This window comes from Rhagoletis zephyria, unplaced genomic scaffold (genome assembly GCF_001687245.7).
Source record: "Rhagoletis zephyria isolate East Lansing unplaced genomic scaffold, Rhagoletis_zephyria_1.1 Rzeph_scaffold_01026, whole genome shotgun sequence".
NCBI lineage: Eukaryota > Metazoa > Arthropoda > Insecta > Diptera > Tephritidae > Rhagoletis > Rhagoletis zephyria.
In genome coordinates this window covers 74,493-95,644 of record NW_016158110.1, presented here as the reverse complement: position 1 = coordinate 95,644, position 21,152 = coordinate 74,493, and the positions used below count along the sequence as shown (strand labels likewise).

The window sequence follows — 21,152 nt, the reverse complement described above, 5'->3', positions numbered from 1 at the left end:
TTAAAACAGAATCGAGTCAACAATAATCAAACGACTAAGAAGCGCAAGCCGAACGTCGACAATCAATTAATACAAACAAATTCACATTAATAATGCATCTTAAGGTTGAAAAATCAATTCATATGTTTGAACTGCGATGGGGGCAGCAACCACCGAGAGTTGGCTGTAGGTTATTAATTTTGGATTCTATTGGAACTGACAATATAGTGTATAAAAATAAATAAAGTCAAGTATTATCTATACCAATTTCTATAATTAAAAATAAAAGTTACTCACCAACTAATGGAAGTGAAGGGGCTGGATAAAACACAGTGCTTGCTGCACTATAAAAGAGAGTAGGAGGCGAACTTCAGAATGACATTACTGCTGGTGGTAAAAATCACGCTTACATCCGGAATTCGGAATGCCAACTATCCAGAACACCACAGACGTTGTTTAAACAGCAGCAGAGTTAGCGGAGATGAGGGGAAACGTAACAGCAGCTGACGATAATTGCTGCGATTGTAAACCAACTACTTTGTTGCCAATTTTTGGCGTGTTTTTTTTTGTTGTTTTGTATACTTTTCTTTGCACTTAAAAATTATTTGCACATCTCGAATGACTCTTCCTTCTTAAACCAGAATATGTTTTTCCCTCATGGAATTTTAGTGGAACTGGGAATTCGTCCACTTGCTTTTCTGTCCGTTGATTAGTAGTTTTGCTGTTTCTTCTCGCTTTCTTTTTCCACGGAAATTTCTTCAACTCTGCTTATTTGGCCATACCATTATGGCCGATTGCAAGAAAAAAATTATTGGGCGAATGAAGAAATGAATAGATATGTAATAATAAAAAAAAGGAATCGCGCACTCAATGACGTACAGGAACGAGAAATGGTGTCTGACAAATCGTAATTCCACAAATGCAGCGACTCAAATATCTTCGCGAAATCAAACAAATCCACAGATATTTCACATCTAATTTATACTAGTGCACTGCTATATATAAGCTAAAAACCAAAATTGTAAATTTAGCTTCTACTTTCACGGAGCAGTTGTTCAGTCGAGCTTAGCCATTTATTGGAGCACACAAACACATCATGGAAAAAAGCGAACTGCACTGCGCGCTGCTGTCACTGACGAAAAAGGTTGCAATAGCGTGGGTGCTTGGACAGAAATTTTCTGAACTTCTTCATGCGGTTGCTGCGGTGCTATTCATTAGATGCTATATATTATTTAAAAGAAACCACGTCTATAGTTAATTTCGAAAAGTTTAATATTGATTTTCACTATTTACCATCAAATTTGTTACAAAAGAAAAACTAATAATTTTTACAATTCCTTCAAGCAACACTGGTATGCAGACAGATCTCACATTTCGTAGCGGTTGTCAAAATGATTTTAGGTACGGTTGACTCTTTCTTACATTTTTGCATAACAAAGCTTGCTAAAAGGAGATAGACATATTGTTCTGATTAGATTCCAACAGAGTTGCATGTTTGTCTTTTTTCAATGCACAGTGTTATTCAAACTGTTAATTTGAAAATTGAATTTATTTGGTATGAAATGTTGACAGTATATTTGGAGAAAATTTAGTAGAATTTAATATTGTTATTGTTTAATATTGTTGTTATTGCCTTTTAAGTCATTGTATTATTTTATTAAGGAAACAGCAACCGAATGAATTGGATGTTTTGATGCTAGTGTATGCGGTGTGTTCAGTGCACTCCGGCAAATGTGCGTTTGGCAACAGGAGTACACTACAGGAAGTTAAAAAAAATATGACATACACTCAGGCGTTGATGAAAAATGAAATCAAGCTGCTTTGTAAATGAAAAATAAAATCTTTTACAGAAATTAGTAGCCAAAAATGTATGTAAACAAAAATAAAATCACAACTTAATGAGTATCTATGTATGTTAATTGAACAGATTGATGTCAAAGTAACATATGTATCGGAGTTGTGTATCTGTGAAATCATTTAAATTTTTAATCATGNGTGACCAACTATTTCGTCTGTGAATTGAAAAGAAATTTTCAATCAAACATAAACTGATCGTCGTTTCCGAATATTCTGAAAAGGGACACCGAAAAAAAAGCTGTTGACGTTATGGCAATTTCAAACGCATTTAGAGGAGCATAACGCGAGATGGTCAAATAAACAGCCATCAAATTCAAATATCAAAATTTTTTGATTTTCATCAAGCATAGCCGACAACGAGTCGGTGTAGTGTACGTGTAGCCGACAAAAGCCGACGACACCAATACACTTAAAGCGTTGATAAAGACATTTGATCGTCTCCGTGGCGCTTTATGTCGGTAAACTAATGGGACACTATTAATTGTTGTCATAAGTTTGTTCGCTATCAGTTATCCTTAGTGTTCCTTAGGGCCATTAGTGTTCATTAGTGCCACAAATAAATTATATATATAAAATAATATAATTCGTTTTATTAGTAGGAAAAATGTATAATTACGTGTAATTCCCAAAGTTTACGGAGTTTAGAAGCTCAACTTTTCTTAGATTCTTCACCGCCTTCATTTTCGTCTCCTTGTTCCTTTTTGACGCAAAGGTCTTGTGGCACAGCATTGTTGCATTTTTGCTGACACTTTTTTTTACGAAGTCCACTGCAGATTCGTAATTCATTTCCAACTTCTTGAATACTTGATCTGAAAATTCAATATCTAATAGAGCTGGGATACTATCGATAGTGTCGATACTTGAAAGCTGTCGTCACTATCGATAGTTTTTGAAAACTATCGATGTCGGTTTTAACGAAACTTCTCTCTTTACATCTCTTTTTACAAGCTTTTATTTAACTTCACTTGTATGTATGTATGTATGTATGTATGTATGTCCTGGAACTTTGCAGTCAATATTTAACAAACTTCCCGATGAGCTACAGACTTGAAACTTCAAACTTAGCTCAGAACTCGAGGACAATACAATTTAAAAGATGTTTTAATCCGCTAGGTGGCGCAGGAGTCGAGATATTTGTAAAACCCACATTTATGGTCTGATTTGGTTCGTATTTAGAACATTTATTACGTATATGAAAAGAAATAAATCCGAAAAAAAATTTTGCCGATAGGTGGCGCAGGAGTCGAGATATCTGTAAAACCCGCATTTATAGTCTGATGTGGTTCATATTTAGAACATATATGACTTATATGAAAATAAATAAATCCACAAAAAATCTTGCCGACAGGTGGCGCAGGAGTCGAGATATTTGTAAAACCCACATTTAAGGTCTGATTTGGTTCGTATTTAGAACATTTATTACGTATATGAAAAGAAATAAATCCGAAAAAAATTTTGCCGATAGGTGGCGCAGGAGTCGAGATATCTGTAAAACCCGCATTTATAGTCTGATGTGGTTCATATTTAGAACATATATGACTTATATGAAAATAAATAAATCCACAAAAAATCTTGCCGACAGGTGGCGCAGGAGTCGAGATATTTGGAAAACCCGTATTTATGATCCGATTAAGTTCACATTTAGAATGCATATTGCTTACATGAAAAGAAATAGCTACACAAAAAATTTTGGCAGTTATGTGGCGCGTGAGTCTATATAATTAAAAATTCGGCATCTGTGCTCAAATTTGATTTATATTCAGAATAGGTGTATTATCTATTTAAATTGAAATTGAACTTCAAGATTTCAAAAGACTAAAAAGTAGAAAATAATATTATAGTTAAAAAAACTAAAAACACGCTTTTATTACAACAAGAACTAAAAAGTATAAAATAATTTGTAGATATAGCGATTCCGTTTAAGAATAATAGGAAGTTCCCTAACCTGATTTAATTTAACTGTTTTAAGTTAGCTAAAAATATGATTAAAGTGATTGATCCGTAGTTATAGTCAAAATAAAGTGCACTGTAAAGTTTGTTGCAGTTTTTTTACAGACACCCCATTGAAAGTTATGCCAAAAAGCTGCAACTAACTTTACAGTGCACTTTATTTTGACTATAACTACGGATCAATCACTTTAATCATATTTTTAGCTAACTTAAAACAGTTAAATTAAATCAGGTTAGGGAACTTCCTATTCTTCTTAAACGGAATCGCTATATCTACAAATTATTTTATACTTTTTAGTTCTTGTTGTAATAAAAGCGTGTTTTTAGTTTTTTTAACTATAATATTATTTTACATTAATTACATTACATTCATTTTTTTCATCCAAGCAAATTCCCAATACAGTCGGCAAACAAAAATTTTTAGTTATTGGAATTTTTAGCAAATATAAGCTTACACTGAGTTATAGTAAAATTTAATAAGCTATAAAACAACGTACAAAAAATTTTTATAGAAATTCCAATTAAAAAGCTTGAAATTTTAATGACTTTGTAGTTTTTTATGTTTTGTACAACTTTTATTAAACATCAGTAGACACTTAACAAACAAAAAAATAGTAAAAACTGCTAAAAATGCTGTGGTGCTATTACTTTGACCAGTACTTTATTCGTTTTCTTATAATATAGTGTAATGTTAATAATTTCCTTCGTCCGGATTTTGATATGCGCCTCCGTATTTGATCTCAGTTGAACTTGTTTAAGCATGAGTTGTCAATTTAAATGAATATCTTTTGTTTTGTTTGTTTTGTAGTATTAGAAATGTATTATTATAGACAATTTCACTTATTTGCACTTCAAAAGGGACAAACATATGTATATTATATGTATATGTATATAGAAAGTTATTTTAGATGCACTCAAATTTAAACAAATTTATATAATCTCTTTAATTTACAAAGTAATTTATAAATTTTATAAATTCGTTATTTAATTTTCAAGCAATTTAGCATTTAAAGTCAATACCTCTCGCGACGATAGTACTATCGGATACTATCGATGTTTTCAACTATCGTTTCGAAAACTATCGAGTGGCGGTACTATCGATAGTATCCCAGCTCTAATATCTATAGTATTCGTTTTCGAAATTTATTTTACAGTAAATTTAGTCTTCACACTTACTGCAATGGCAATCTTTGTTTTGTTAATTTCGTTTTTGGGATCAATATTTTTTGATTTGTGCAGGTTTGCAGTTGTCCCAGTCCATGAGCTAGTTCTTAATTCTTCTTTTGTAAAGCGTATGTCTAGTACTTCGTTCACAAAATTGCCATCGCTCTTTTTGCGATTGCATCTGGCAAACTTTGATAAGTCATAAGGTGGACAAGGAGGAAGCTGATCGCAATCCCCTTGTAAATTTTTCTGCAAAATTAAAAAAAAAAACGCATACGACAGAGAAGTTAAAAAAGAGAACCGCATAAATCATATCTATATCTATAATACCGTGCGACAGTAAATTTTACACACGAAAAAATCAATATATTCACAAAACGGGGACCAAATGTAGTAAAATTTATATAGAGGGAAGAACAGTTTTAATAATTTTTTTTGTTTATATAAATAGAAATTTTTGGATTTCAGAACGTATAAGTTTTCTGGCAATTTTTTAAAATCTGTTTGTAATTTTTTTTAATATTTTATTTATAAAAAAAGGAATTTTTTTGATTTTAAGTGTTTTTTCTCAAATTTTTATATACGAAGTATACAAATATGCATACCAGAAGAAAGGGCGTTTAATCGCCTTTACAAAGATACCGTTTTTTTTTTGTTTTTTGTTTAAAATATTTTTTTATAAAAAAAAGTGTTTTTTCCGTTTAGGTGTTTTTTTCTAAAATTTTTATATATCAGAAGAAAGGAGGTTTGATTGCATTTACAACGATATCAATTTTTTGAAAATCGGTTTACATATTAGTCCTTGATATATATATTTTTTTCAAAAATAAATATGGGAAATTTCCAAGGATATTCAAGGATAAAGTTTTAAAATGACATTTTCAACACTTATTCGTCCTGGTGCACCAAAATATATTATTTTTTTTAATTCTACCGAATTTTTCCTTTTAATTGATACCCATATTGTTACTCTACAGTGCACGAAATCTTTTAAATTATTTTTTTATTCCATCATATCCCAGAAATTTCAAAGCACTTAAAAAAAAATCCTGACGTCAGAGAGAAAAATTAAAAATGCAGTTATACTAAATTTGGCTGCTAGTTTTGTGAATATATTGACGTTTTCGTGAGTTTTTAAAATTTTTGGTTTTTGTCGCACGGTGTAATTACGAACTCTTTACCGACGTCAATTTCATTTGAATTACATCATTGCTAATCATTTCCGATACCTGCAGAGAACATAATAAAATTTAGCAATTTCTAAATGATTCCTCATTTATGACCAACCAGCAGACCCGTGCGCAGGAATTGTTCCAGGTGGGCGACGGAGCTTTGAGTTATTTAAAAAATCACTGGTATAAGCCATTTACAAAAAATGCTGAATACTTTCGTTAATCTATATATATGTATAAATGTGAATGTCTGTTTGTTTATTACCTTATAACTTTTGAACCACTGCACGGAATCGCACGAAACTTTGCACTCTTATTTTACAAATATGGTGTCAATTTTGCGTGGGGCGTGGAACCTTCCATAGGCCCGCAAACTTTTAATCAGCTATACCTTCGGAGCGATAAGTCACATAAACTTGAAATTTGGTATGCAAACATATGAATGATAGGTGCTTATAGTAAGGTTTATAATATAGGTGTGACATTTTTTAACACCCATAACTTCGGAACCACAAATCATATGACTCTATTAATTCCTTTTGATATGCCTTTCGAATTAAAAAGACCTCAGCTTCCAGTTCGCTTAGCTTTTGCAATGACAATAAACAAGAATGCTCTAAAGTGAAATCCGAATGCCCACCACGTTGAGTGGGGCAGCACCGACATCAATAAACGGAGTGAGTCCTTACTTGAGCATATTATAAGTGAAGATCTGTATATTAGCAATGTTGGGCAATGTCCACATTTGTTACTAGAACCAGACAGGAAGTCCTTGACCTGCCTCTCAGTAACGATCTGGGTAATAATCTGATTGGAAAATGGTGGGTGTCTTCGGAAACTTCCTTGTCCGCTTTCGGCTGGGAGTGCAGGCCGGAGCAGTGACTCCAAAGAGGAACCCAAGAAACACCAATTGGGATAATTATAGGAAATGACTAGATTTTAACCTACCCGGGTTAGAGAGGGACCACAAAAAAGGTGGCTGTATGACATTGGAGCATAAAGTTAATAGGCTAACAGATATAATGACAGATACCTTTAACTATAGCTGCCTCGAGACCCAACCAAGAGGGAAGGGGAAAACAGTGTGTTGGTCTCGGGAACTCTCATCCCTTCGGAAAGACATGCGCAGGCTGTTCAATAAGGCTAAGCGCACGGGATGCTGGGCAGAGTATGCGGCTAGTCTAACAAAGTACAGCAAGGAGATTAGGAAGGCGAAGAGGGAAAGTTTCAGAATCTTCTGTGAACGCATTTTGAATACCCGCGAGGTTACATAAGGCTATAGCCAAAGGAACTATCGAATCGAAGTTTGCGCTTAAGCTTGCAGATGGCACCTACACCGACAGTAGGGAGGAGAGGGCAACTGCCTTGATGCTGTCACACTTCCCGGAGGCCTCTAACCTTATGGCGGAGCTGGAGGTTCAGAAAACTAGGCCGCGACCATCTTATTGGATACAGGCGAGAAGCATCTTCACTCAGGCTTCAGTCGGATGGGCGCTGGCCTCGTTTGAGTGCTACAAGGCTCCAGGGCAGTGAAAGCGTAATACCGCATCTTGTGGACATAGTGAGAAGCAGTCTTGCCAAAGCGTATGTCCCACAGATGTAGCGAAGGGCGCGAGTAATCTTCATCCCGAAAGTGGGTAAAAGAGACTACTCGCTAGCGAAGTCGTTTAGACCAATAAGCTTAACCTCCTTTGTGTTAAAAGCAATGGAGAAGATTATAGATAACCACATCAGGTCTACCTTTCTGAGGAATATACCCCTGCCACCTGTCAGCATGCATACAGGGCTGGAAGGTCTACGGATACAGCTCTTTACCAGCTGACAACCGAGATTCAGGGGGCCCTCGATTGCGGTGAATCAGTGCTCTGCGCCTATCTCGATATAGAGCGTGCGTTTGACAACACGTCACACTCTGGAGTGCGCGGGGCACTGGAGAGGAGAAACGTGCAGCCAGCGATCTGCGATTGGGTGGATGCGCTCCTGCGTACAAGGATTGCTGAAACCAAGGTTGGAGACAGCGTGGTACAACTTCAGACAACAAAGGGTTGCCCGCAGGGAAGGGTCTTATCATCCCTTCTGTGGAGCTTAGTGGTGGATGAACTCCTTCAACTTCTCTCTGACAATGGTATCCGCTGCCAAAGCTATGCGGATGATATAGTAATAATGGCCAGGGGGAAGTTTGAGACCACTCCCTGCGACATCATTCAAAGAGGCTTAAGACGGACGAAGGGATGGTGCGATAAGTTAGGGCTTATCCGCCATCATTCCTTTTACTAGGAAAATAGCCCTTCCGGGCATGAGGAACATAACCTTGGAGCGGGTCGTGGTCAGCGTCGCCAGCGAAGTGAAGTATCTGGGACTAGTCCTAGACACCAAACTTCTATGGAAGAAACATGTGGACGAGATCATCTACAGGGCCACGAAAGTTTTAATGGTGTGTAAGCGTCCGGCGGGAAAATCCTAGGGTTGTACGCCCAGAATCCTAAGATTACTTTACATCATGATAGTACGACCAATGATCACCTATGGGGCGGTAGCTTGGGTGTACTCTACCCACGGTGAGACAATCGCTCACCAAGCTACAACGACTGGCGGTGTTTGTATAACAGGAGCGATGCGCACATTTGCGACGACGGCGCTGGAAGTAGTCCTTGAACTCGAGCCTCTTCATATAACCATAGAGCAGGCAGCCAAAAGAACTCTGCTTAACATTGCGAGAGAGGGATTTGGTAAAGGTAAAGTCATTTCCTCTAGGAGTATGGAGAAGCTAGGGTCCTAGCTCCCACTACCCCTGTTACCTAGAGATGACATAGGAAAGACCATAGTCTTTGAGAAGAAATTCAAAATAGAGCTTTGCAGTAAAGCGGCCTGGAGTGTCTCCGCTTACGACACATTACTTCAGGGTTGCACTCTGCACTGGTACACGGATGGCTCGAAGACCACAGAAGGAATAGGTGCTGGAGTTGTTGGACCCGGGGCCAGGATTTCTGTTCGTATGGGGAAATATCCGAGCATCTTTCAAGCAGAAGTTTACGGTATCTACCTATGTGCGGATACAATCATGGGTAGAGGGTATGAAAACGAGAGAATCTTAATCCTAAGCGATAGTCCGGCAAGCACTGAAGGCCCTTATATCCTATGAGGTCAAATCGTCGCTGGTCCTGGAGGGCATTGAGAAGCTTAACTCCCTAGGTAAACACATTAACATCAAGTTCACTCACAAGTTTATCAAGTCACTCTAAAAGAGGAGCTCAGGATAGAGAGGATCACTATGAGGGATCTAAACTGGCAAAATTCGTCAGGAATGCGTCAGGCATATAGTTTACTGGGAAAAAGGAAATTCCAAAGGTTAGTTGACCTCCCAAAAGAGCAGCTTAGAATAATAACAGGTATCCTCACAGAACACTGCAGACTGAGGGGGCATCTACACAAGCTGGGGATATGCTCGAGTGACGCTACCAGTGAGACACCTCTACACATCCTCACCGAATGTGATGCAGTCTGCAGAAGACGTGAGAGAAGTTTAGGCTCAATGTGGCCACAGCTTAGGCACATTCACTTCCTATCCCCTAAGGTACTATTAAATTTTCTCAAGGAATTAAGTTTCGAGGAGGTATTGTGAAGAGTGGAGGGCACAATAGACCACTAGGTCGCGGTGTAAACCTCATTTTATAATCTATCATCTATCTCGAACGATAGGGGACAAGAAAGATTCGCCTGCGGGCGAATTCGTCTCCGCTTACAATTTTCTACGTCGAACGATTGCTTTGTGTAGACTTTACGTCGATTACGTTGTATTCGTCTAGAACAGCGGTGGTAAATGAAATATTAAGGAATCTTTGTAGAATTTTATTATTTTTAATTTATTTGGTACACTTTATAGAAAATGGGCATCACCGTCTAATGTTATTTACTATTTTTGCCGTTCATTTGAGAGATATTTTGTGTAGTTATAACTTTATACTGGTAAACTGGTGGAATTAGCGGGCTCTGGAGTGTCGAGTAGTGTGTCAACGAACGTTGGAATGATACGAATTGGGGTAGCCTCTTGAATTGCGTATCGTTGCTGTACGCACAACGAATAGTGCTGACATGTCAGTTGCTGACAAATTATCAGAGGTGGACGCTGCTGCCTGTGTGCCGAAACCCTTGAAATTCCAAGCGCTGCGCCACTTGGTGCTGCGACCTTCGACATAGAAATGATGCGGTCGATCGTTTTTTCGATCTCCGTCAGCCGTGAATGCCGAAAGGGGCCCCACCTGTCATATTTATATTACGAATATAGCTCGCAATCTTTTTTTTGTACGGCTTATGAGGTCAGCCCATGTCTGAAGAAAAATTAACAAATCGTATTTTTGGTTATGTTACTAGAATCAAAGAACGTAAATCTATAAGAAGAGACAACACGTTACACCCAGAAAAAGGTTTAGTTATAATAACCAAGATTTGGTTATAGTGATCAAGTGGCATAGTTGGATATGGCGAAATAAATATATAGTTCACGAAAGTCTGCAATTTACTTACGACTTCTAGTTGGGACAAATGTATATTTGTTAATAATTACAAAACGACTACCTTGATTAGACAATATTGTTAGTTGAATAAAATCATTGTTGAGCAAATATAAACAATACTTTGGTTGATACAAGTTTTCAATTAATTTTGTGAACTTGCTGTAGACTTGAATCAGCTAACCGTTTATTATTGGGAAAAAAGTTTCAGTTTGACACAAATAAAAATTTACTCGATGTTTGTTGTGTTTACTTTCTTCTTTTATTTGCATATATTAAGCATAAAAATACGTACATATTTACATAAGTTAGTTACTAAAGTAAATAATACATATGTATATGTTGGTAAGAATTTCCTAAAAAACAACGATGAAACAGGAATAGTCGTGCGAAAACCCGGTCAATATCTGCTGGAAGTATACTGCTTTGCTTTTTCCTTAGCTAAATAGACACTTTCAAATTATAATTCACATGAATTATATATCCACTGAAAAACCCCGGTTGGCATCAAACTTTATATTTTTAATTAAACTTTAAACTATGCGCGCACCGAAACAACTCGCGATGATAGCAAAACTGAAACTGAGACAAACAAGTATGGGCATGTCATAGCACACATAGCGCAGCGATCGACATGCCATAGCTTACTGAGCGCTCTGGGACCACGTGCGTGTTTCGCCCATATACGAACAGCGGTAGCGGAGCAATGATTTCCACGCACAATGCAATGGTCGGCATACTAGCGCATTCAAACGATTCAATAAGTGGGACTGTGTGCATTGCTCAGCTGGCGCTCTTCGTATGTGCTCAGAGAGCGCTCAGCATTCTTTAGGGGTGGCTCACAAGCAGTGTTGCCGTTTTAGTCCTTTGGTGGCTAAATTTGGCTACCAAATTCTTTTTTTGGCCACAAAAATTTGAAATTGCCCCTAGCCCTTTTTTTAGCCCTTTTCAAAATTTATTCATCATTGACATTAAAATTTTTTATATGATTTTCATGAATTTAACTCTTCGCTCATAAAGCGAACGCCTTTCCTTTAAGGCAAATAAACTGTTCATTGTGTCGCTAGCTTAAGTGGTGGAAAAAGTTTGTTTATCGGTTGCTTCTTTTACCTTTAAGTAACGCAGAAGTTGAAAGGACGTTTTCTATAATAAATTTCGTTAAAAATAAGCACAGAAGTAAAATGAATTTTGCGATGTTAAACGCTTTATTAACTGATATGGCTTAAAAAATGTACAGAAATGTTGTCATGATTTTGATTTTACAGATGATATCGTCAGGTTAATGAGAAATGAACAAAATTGTAACGACGAAGAATCGCTTAGCGATGATAGTATTGATATAGATATAAATATTTAATGTGTTAAAAAAAATGTTTATAGATTAAATTATTTTACTATGAGTTCATTAAATGAATACTCTTTTGTTTGTTTGATACATACAGCGTCGGACAATAATAAAGCACCGACATTTTAATTCTTTGTAAATTATAACATAACATTTTAAAAATTTCTTTTACAAATGGATATTTTTCGAAGCATAGTTTGAAATTATTTAAGTTATTTAGTATTGTCCGACACTGTATATAGATATGATTCTAGTACTTATGTATTCTTAATGTGATCACATTTTTTTGTTTATGTAAGAAATTAATTTTTAAACTGTACATACATATGTATATGTATTTTTTTACGTTTCTGGGCCGTTATTTTATCCATTAACGATTTAACTATACTTTAAAATAGGTAAGTTGGCGGCCCTTAATATTCTTTATGTGTTACACAACAAGTTTATTTGTTGAATAAAATATTAATTCTTTCCAGAGTTCATTGTTTTTCTATATCATTAGTTATAGAAAATGTTTGCGTATATACTTATATATTTATATGTATGTAGGTAAAAAAATTTAGCTACCTTTTTTAGCCTGATTTTAGCTACCGCTAAAAATGTTTCGCGGCAACACTGCTCACAAGCATGAATATGTTCCACTCTCAAACCAAATCGTGGTTGCCTCAACTAAGATTTGGTAACTATGACTAAACCACGTGTTGAAAGAAAGCTTATCTGCATTAGCAGAGCTTAATAACATCCTTTTATGAACCATACGTTAAGTTGAATGGAATTTGTAGAAATATGCTTCAAAGAAATATTTATTAGTATTAACCAAACCCTTCAACTAAATTAACGATTTGTTACAACCTAGATGAATATTAGAAGCTTTAATATATTTAGTTATAATTACCAATCGATGGTAATAGTTCCCAATCCTTGGTAACAGTTCCCAAATATTGTCAAAATTCGGGAACTAAATATCTTTAGTTGTCGAAACTAATCCTTTTTCTCAGTGTATAATTGTAACGAGTGGAAACATCAGGAGCGTGCTTCTCTTTTGCCCAAATACGTTTTTTGTTTGTATGAAAAGAGAAGGCACGCTCCTGATGTTCACATTCGCTACAATTATTACGTGTTGTCTCCTCTTATAGATTTACGTTCTTTGCAAGAATATTCAGGATTTTTGCTACCAAGTTACGGTTGTTCGACTTTACTAGAAAGTCAACTTTTTACTTTTCGATAGACTCTGTTGAGTCGACTTTAAAAGTCGACTGATTGACCACGAAAACTCGAATTTTTTCGAGCTTTTTCTACATTGTAATAAAAAAACCGTATTATACACTGCATTTAATTCATATATTTGTTATTAATATAAGGGTCAAAATACGGCAAAAGTATCATGGTGGTATTTAAAATAATCTGTAATATAGTGAAATTCAATGCTGGGTAAAAGACAACCAGACACCAAAAGACAAAAAAAATTTTGAAAACTGTGCGTGTTATGCAGCAAGAAAAATGTTGGCTAGGAGTATTTTTAAAATTTGATATTTTAAACAGTGTGCGTTGTACCGTAAATTACGATAGTGTGAAAATGATTTTATTCAAATATACACTTTAAAATATGAATTTAAAATTTTACAGTGAAACTAATTGAACCATTTTGCATCCAAACTACGCACAAACACGAGTTGGTCTAAGTGCTTTCCGGAAATCCGATTTCTTAGCTTCGTTGCTATAAGCCCTGTATGGGAGAAAAGCCTTTCCGACGGATCAGAGGTGGCGAGTATTGGCAGAAATTTAAGTGCCACTTTATAAACATGGGGATATTCTCCTTTTAAAGTAGCCCAGGCTACTAGTGGATTAGGATTATTCACACGACTAATAATCGGCCTATTTAAATATTGCCGCATCTCAACTGGAATTCCACCAGCTACATCTTGATCGGTGTTTAAAATTTTGTCCCTTACGGATTGGTCAAATTCGAACCAAAGACTGTCTGTAGAGCCCGCAACGTTTTCCGAATTTGTTACTCGTTGAATATTGTCAATCAAAATTCTAGAATCAGCTGCCAAGAAATCGCACACCATTGATATTTTTATAAATATATACATACTTGCTATCAAAAATAAGTTTAGAGCAGATAGGGAAAACAATTACTTTACAAATTCTGAAAAAAAATCTGTAAAAATCTAATAAGACGTTGTAGCTTTTGTATGATGTAGTGTTAATATTTATGTACATTTTACAAAGGTTGTAGTTAAGAACAAATGCGTTTTTCAAATGTGTCATACATACTTTAAAATATAACTGTTAAAACTTAGACAAATATAAGAAATGTTTAACAATGTTTGTGTTCCAACACACAAGTGTTCACCTGTGCTTTTTTATATTTACAAAGTTTTTCAAGCTAAATTTTTCTATAAAAATATTCTCCAATTTTCATCAAAATTTCGAGCTTTTCAATCTGAAGCTTTACAAAATTTTTGTGTACGCAGTTTTATAGCTCATACAATTTTAGTAAAAAAAAGTTTGCTTGAAAACCGTTGTGAATATAAAAAATAATAAACACGTGATCACTTGTATGAGTCACTGTAAGTAATTTACAATGATATACGTATTTCAAAAATCCGCGACTTGACGAAATTTTATATGGTACACTCCAATGTGGCCGCACTCAGTAGTAAATTAAACCGATATCTTTTAACAAAAAACCTTAAAGATTTTGAAGTTAAAAGATTTTTCGAAGACGCTAAATGTGTTTTCGAAGTAAAAAATAACAATAATAGATTGGCGCTTACACAAACACTGAAGAGCAACACTGGAACAATAGAACGGAAAGTTAAGTTTGTGGTAATGCACTTCTTCAGTTTATTTACTTTATGGTAATTCAAACTTGCATTTCGCCTTACCGATGTTTAACTAAACGTTTGACCATAAAAATTTTAAGATTCGCATATGGAAACTCAGAAAAAAATGACCAAACAAAAATGAACTGGATTGTTCCAGTTTTGCACCCTCTCAGTAATTGCTGAATTTTATAATTCAAAGAGGAGTTCTAGCTCATTTCCTGCAATTTTGTAATCAAGGCGCGTGGAATTTTCGCTGTGTGTGCATTAAGTGCACATACCAAGCAAAAAGAACTTAAAGTTTTTGCAAAACGGTCAGAAAGGCCACGCTGTAAAGAAATAAATCATATCGGCCAAAGTTCCGTTTTATGGTTATCTAAACAAGCGATAAAAGGGCGGACCTCAGTCTGCAAGATCGAGAGATCACAAAAAATTGCAATTTGCCAGGCTAGGCATATTGGAGGGTCTCTAAATGCCAAAAAACTTTGGTTCAAAATCAAAACTTACTGTTTTATCACCACAAAGCAAGTGACTGGACATTATGTAAGACATGGGAACAAGTTATTGCAGCACAAAGATAAAGAGGAGAAAGCCCGCTTTGACATCCAGAAAAATGTTTAGTCAGAAACGCATTTTTACTAAGAAAAAACATTGGATTGGTATTATTTTGAAGCGGCAATTTGCAAGTTCTTCATAAACGACCACATTATTCCACCAAAATTTACTATTAATTAGGGCACGGCCCTAAATTTGTTAATTCTGTGCACCTGCATCAGAGATACGCCTAACGTCCCAAAATATTTAAACTATTAGGTTTGTATGAGTACATTTAATTATGTAGGGCCGTGTTACGCCTTAGGAAGTAAGAACTGTGTTTAAATCGATGTTTAAAAGAAAAGTGACAACAAATGAGCATTTTCAAAGAATTTGGCAATTTCTGAGGATATTTTTCGCAGGCTTTTATCAATTTTAACAGGACAATGATCAGAAATATCCTCCGAAACTCGGGCCAAATAGGTATAAATCCCAATTTTTTATAGTCATGGAGTGACCTGCGTAAAGCACAGACTTGATTCAACAGAAAACTTATGGAATTGTTTGAAAATGCCACTGTTAAATTGCGAAAATTCGCCCAATCGCATGCAAGTCCTTGGGCATGGCGTTGAGGAGAACCGGTGCGCGTTCTCAACAGATTTCGTCTAAAACCTGTGCGAAAGTATCCCAAGATGACCATACAAGCTAAAATATTCAAATTGGTTATGGCCAATGTATTAAAAGTCAAGCAAATGGTAAAATTTTCTGTCGGGTGCAAAAGTGGAACAATCTAGATGCTACGTTTTTTTGCAATTTTCTTCTTTATCGGCTTGTATTAATTATTGTTTTTATGGCCTTCTGATGAAATAAACATTGGAAATGTGAATTCCGAAACTAGATTACAAAAAAGTCTTCATATATTGCGAATATATCGCAAGAAAATTCACATTATGTATTACTGTTCCGGTTTTGCTCCTCAGTGTATGTTAGTNATCTTTTAACAAAAAACCTTAAAGATTTTGAAGTTAAAAGATTTTTCGAAGACGCTAAATGTGTTTTCGAAGTAAAAAATAACAATAATAGATTGGCGCTTACACAAACACTGAAGAGCAACACTGGAACAATAGAACGGAAAGTTAAGTTTGTGGTAATGCACTTCTTCAGTTTATTTACTTTATGGTAATTCAAACTTGAATTTCGCCTTACCGATGTTTAACTAAACGTTTGACCATAAAAATTTTAAGATTCGCATATGGAAACTCAGAAAAAAATGACCAAACAAAAATGAACTGGATTGTTCCAGTTTTGCACCCTCTCAGTAATTGCTGAATTTTATAATTCAAAGAGGAGTTCTAGCTCATTTCCTGCAATTTTGTAATCAAGGCGCGTGGAATTTTCGCTGTGTGTGCATTAAGTGCACATACCAAGCAAAAAGAACTTAAAGTTTTTGCAAAACGGTCAGAAAGGCCACGCTGTAAAGAAATAAATCATATCGGCCAAAGTTCCGTTTTATGGTTATCTAAACAAGCGATAAAAGGGCGGACCTCAGTCTGCAAGATCGAGAGATCACAAAAAATTGCAATTTGCCAGGCTAGGCATATTGGAGGGTCTCTAAATGCCAAAAAACTTTGGTTCAAAATCAAAACTTACTGTTTTATCACCACAAAGCAAGTGACTGGACATTATGTAAGACATGGGAACAAGTTATTGCAGCACAAAGATAAAGAGGAGAAAGCCCGCTTTGACATCCAGAAAAATGTTTAGTCAGAAACGCATTTTTACTAAGAAAAAACATTGGATTGGTATTATTTTGAAGCGGCAATTTGCAAGTTCTTCATAAACGACCACATTATTCCACCAAAATTTACTATTAATTAGGGCACGGCCCTAAATTTGTTAATTCTGTGCACCTGCATCAGAGATACGCCTAACGTCCCAAAATATTTAAACTATTAGGTTTGTATGAGTACATTTAATTATGTAGGGCCGTGTTACGCCTTAGGAAGTAAGAACTGTGTTTAAATCGATGTTTAAAAGAAAAGTGACAACAAATGAGCATTTTCAAAGAATTTGGCAATTTCTGAGGATATTTTTCGCAGGCTTTTATCAATTTTAACAGGACAATGATCAGAAATATCCTCCGAAACTCGGGCCAAATAGGTATAAATCCCAATTTTTTATAGTCATGGAGTGACCTGCGTAAAGCACAGACTTGATTCAACAGAAAACTTATGGAATTGTTTGAAAATGCCACTGTTAAATTGCGAAAATTCGCCCAATCGCATGCAAGTCCTTGGGCATGGCGTTGAGGAGAACCGGTGCGCGTTCTCAACAGATTTCGTCTAAAACCTGTGCGAAAGTATCCCAAGATGACCATACAAGCTAAAATATTCAAATTGGTTATGGCCAATGTATTAAAAGTCAAGCAAATGGTAAAATTTTCTGTCGGGTGCAAAAGTGGAACAATCTAGATGCTACGTTTTTTTGCAATTTTCTTCTTTATCGGCTTGTATTAATTATTGTTTTTATGGCCTTCTGATGAAATAAACATTGGAAATGTGAATTCCGAAACTAGATTACAAAAAAGTCTTCATATATTGCGAATATATCGCAAGAAAATTCACATTATGTATTACTGTTCCGGTTTTGCTCCTCAGTGAATGTTAGTGTTATTTTAAATAAAAATTAGAAAATTACAATTTCTAATAAAATACTTTCTTTAAAATAAAACAATTGTTAAATAAAAATAATACTTACTAATGTAAACGACGGCTACAAACTCTGATAATAACATAAACCTTTCCAACATTTCATAGCACGAATTCCACCTTGTCCTAACTTCTTGAATTAATTTTAGCGTTGTTTTGTTTGATGTTTCCCTTTCCATTTGCAGCTTTTCTAGTTCGGAGGTGGCGATTTTGCTTTTTCTAAAAAATGTTACAATCCTCTTCACCCGTAAAATGAGCTGTTTTATACGATTGTTGGTCGTTTGAGCTATTAAATCGTCTAATTTTTGACCACTATTTTCATCTTCTAAGTCCGCGTCGTTGTCGGGAACTTCACTGTAGTCTTCTTCCTCTGAGGGTAACTTACGATTATGAAGGGCAATACAAGCTTGACCAATATTGTTAATCTTATGAGCAAGGCAGCTGATATGCTTCAATGTACCAAACTCCTCTTTAGCAGCTCCAGATATATTAGAACCACAGTCGGTTACAATAGCCACAACTGAGTCGTAATTAATTCTCCAGTCTTCGCAGACTTCTTTAAAAGTGCACCGAAAGTTAGCTATAGTTTTCCTATTTGTAAGAAGCTTCGCACAAAGTTCAATTGATTGCACCTCTGTACCTATAATATATTTGGAGGTAGTAGCATTAAAAAATTGGTATTTTNAAAAAAGTCTTCATATATTGCGAATATATCGCAAGAAAATTCACATTATGTATTACTGTTCCGGTTTTGCTCCTCAGTGAATGTTAGAGTTATTTTAAATAAAAATTAGAAAATTACAATTTCTAATAAAATACTTTCTTTAAAATAAAACAATTGTTAAATAAAAATAATACTTACTAATGTAAACGACGGCTACAAACTCTGATAATAACATAAACCTTTCCAACATTTCATAGCACGGATTCCACCTTGTCCTAACTTCTTGAATTAATTTTAGCGTTGTTTTGTTTGATGTTTCCCTTTCCATTCGCAGCTTTTCTAGTTCGGAGGTGGCGATTTTGCTTTTTCTAAAAAATGTTACAATCCTCTTCACCCGTAAAATGAGCTGTTTTATACGATTGTTGGTCGTTTGAGCTATTAAATCGTCTAATTTTTGACCACTATTTTCATCTTCTAAGTCCGCGTCGTTGTCGGGAACTTCACTGTAGTCTTCTTCCTCTGAGGGTAACTTACGATTATGAAGGGCAATACAAGCTTGACCAATATTGTTAATCTTATGAGCAAGGCAGCTGATATGCTTCAATGTACCAAACTCCTCTTTAGCAGCTCCAGATATATTAGAACCACAGTCGGTTACAATAGCCACAACTGAGTCGTAATTAATTCTCCAGTCTTCGCAGACTTCTTTAAAAGTGCACCGAAAGTTAGCTATAGTTTTCCTATTTGTAAGAAGCTTCGCACAAAGTTCAATTGATTGCACCTCTGTACCTATAATATATTTGGAGGTAGTAGCATTAAAAAATTGGTATTTTTTGAAATTTGTTAAGAATAATTAAGATGGTGCTAGAATACTATATTTAAAAAAAATGCCTTACCAACTATAAAATGAGTTGTTACTCCCAAATATGACCTCCTCGTGCTCGCATGGGTCCAAATATCTGCAGTTAAACAAATTGACGGAGATTGGGACAATAATAAAGAAACCCGTTCGCGGAGCTCGTAATATTTACATTCCAGTCTTTTTGTTAGAGTCTACTCAGAAGGAATTCGATACAACGGTTGAAATTTTCTAACAAAGTTTTTTTGAAAACCAGTACGTTCAGGAGTGCGCAATAGTATATCATCCTTAGCGATCATAAATAAAAATGCGTTCGCCTCGCCAATATCTCGATGTCCACCAGCTAAAGAATTGTATTATTATTATTGTTAGTTACACAACTTTACTTGGTACCCGTACCTGATAATGAAAACATATTGTTTACACATTTATCTATAGATCCAGGAGAAGTGATCGGTAAAGATGTATAAGGAGAAGCAGTTCCACGTATCTCTTGACTTGCATCTGATTGCACTTCATAAGTGTCTACCATAGCCATCGTAGCCTACAATACTACTTTACAGTACTACTTTCATACGAAGAAGAACGCCCCATTCTTTTTAAATTCGTAGGCATTTGTTTTCTTATATTAATTTTATGCACTGCTCTTAAATGATTTGACAATGTTGTAGTACTGTTATTGAAATTTAGTTCTCTACCACAATTTTCATATTTCACTTTGGTGTTATTGGCATTTTTTTTTTAAATAAAACCAAACTGCACTCGGCGCCATTGTTAGAAGAAAATTTATTTAAGAGACGTTAGAGCAAATTTCAAAAAAAGTCGAGAGTCGACAGTGGAAAGTCGACTTCAACCGACTTCCATAAACTGAAACTCGATCATTAAAAGTCGACTTTTAGGAGTAAAAAGTCGATTTTGGTCGAAAGTCGAACTCGACTTTGCCTTCCCTATACCAAGTATAAGCTTACCTTTTTACATTATCCCGTCCCATCGCTTCTGAACCCTGGCTCTGGCAGAACCAAACACTGGTACTCCTCTGGCCGATCCGGATTTTGGTCAATCTCTTGAATCAGCACCTAAAATTGTATTGTTGTGGGGTTTTAATTGGTGAATACATAAATTATTATTTTTTTTTGTTATATTGATTACATCTATTTTGTTTGAAATTTATAAATTTTATTTTGGCTGAACGATCCATCTCGACGATCACTTATAACCTTTCGTTTGTTTTTAACGATTATCGTCTCTCTTTCGTCTCATTTACGGGTTAGAGAATTCCAAACTAGACGGAAGCAACGTAACGATTAGCTGTTTTCATGTTGCCAGACGAAAACGAATTACAAAGTACCAAGTACAAAGTACATGATGAGGCTGTTCGTATCCAAAAAATAAGCACTGCACGATGGTTAATAAGGAAATGGTTAATATGTTGCCCGGATAAGAAAATGTTTAGTATGACATCGATACTGTAGTTTCTGAATATATACACAGGAGTAAGTAAGATTCGCCACAAAATTTTTAAACTCTCTAACACCTTTTAACTTTTCTTGATTGAGTACAGCCATTTATAATGAAATT

General features: G+C 35.4%; 1 protein-coding gene across 3 annotated transcripts in view; it reads right to left on the bottom strand.

Annotated features, from left to right (window-relative positions):
- The window catches only part of Pak (serine/threonine-protein kinase PAK 3-like protein), a 48,947-nt gene extending 47,590 nt beyond the window's left edge, over positions 1-1,357 (bottom strand). Inside the window, exons 1-3 of one of the 3 annotated variants that reach the window (XM_017615507.1) lie at positions 1,273-1,357; positions 390-1,200; positions 277-323 (exon numbers count right to left, since the gene is read on the bottom strand). The gene's annotated coding sequence lies outside the window, so the exon portion shown is untranslated. Of the gene's footprint in view, positions 1-276 lie in introns of all 3 variants that reach the window. The other 2 variants (XM_017615508.1, XM_017615506.1) reach the window with 2 other exon arrangements.
- Positions 1,358-21,152: the final 19,795 nt, after the last annotated feature.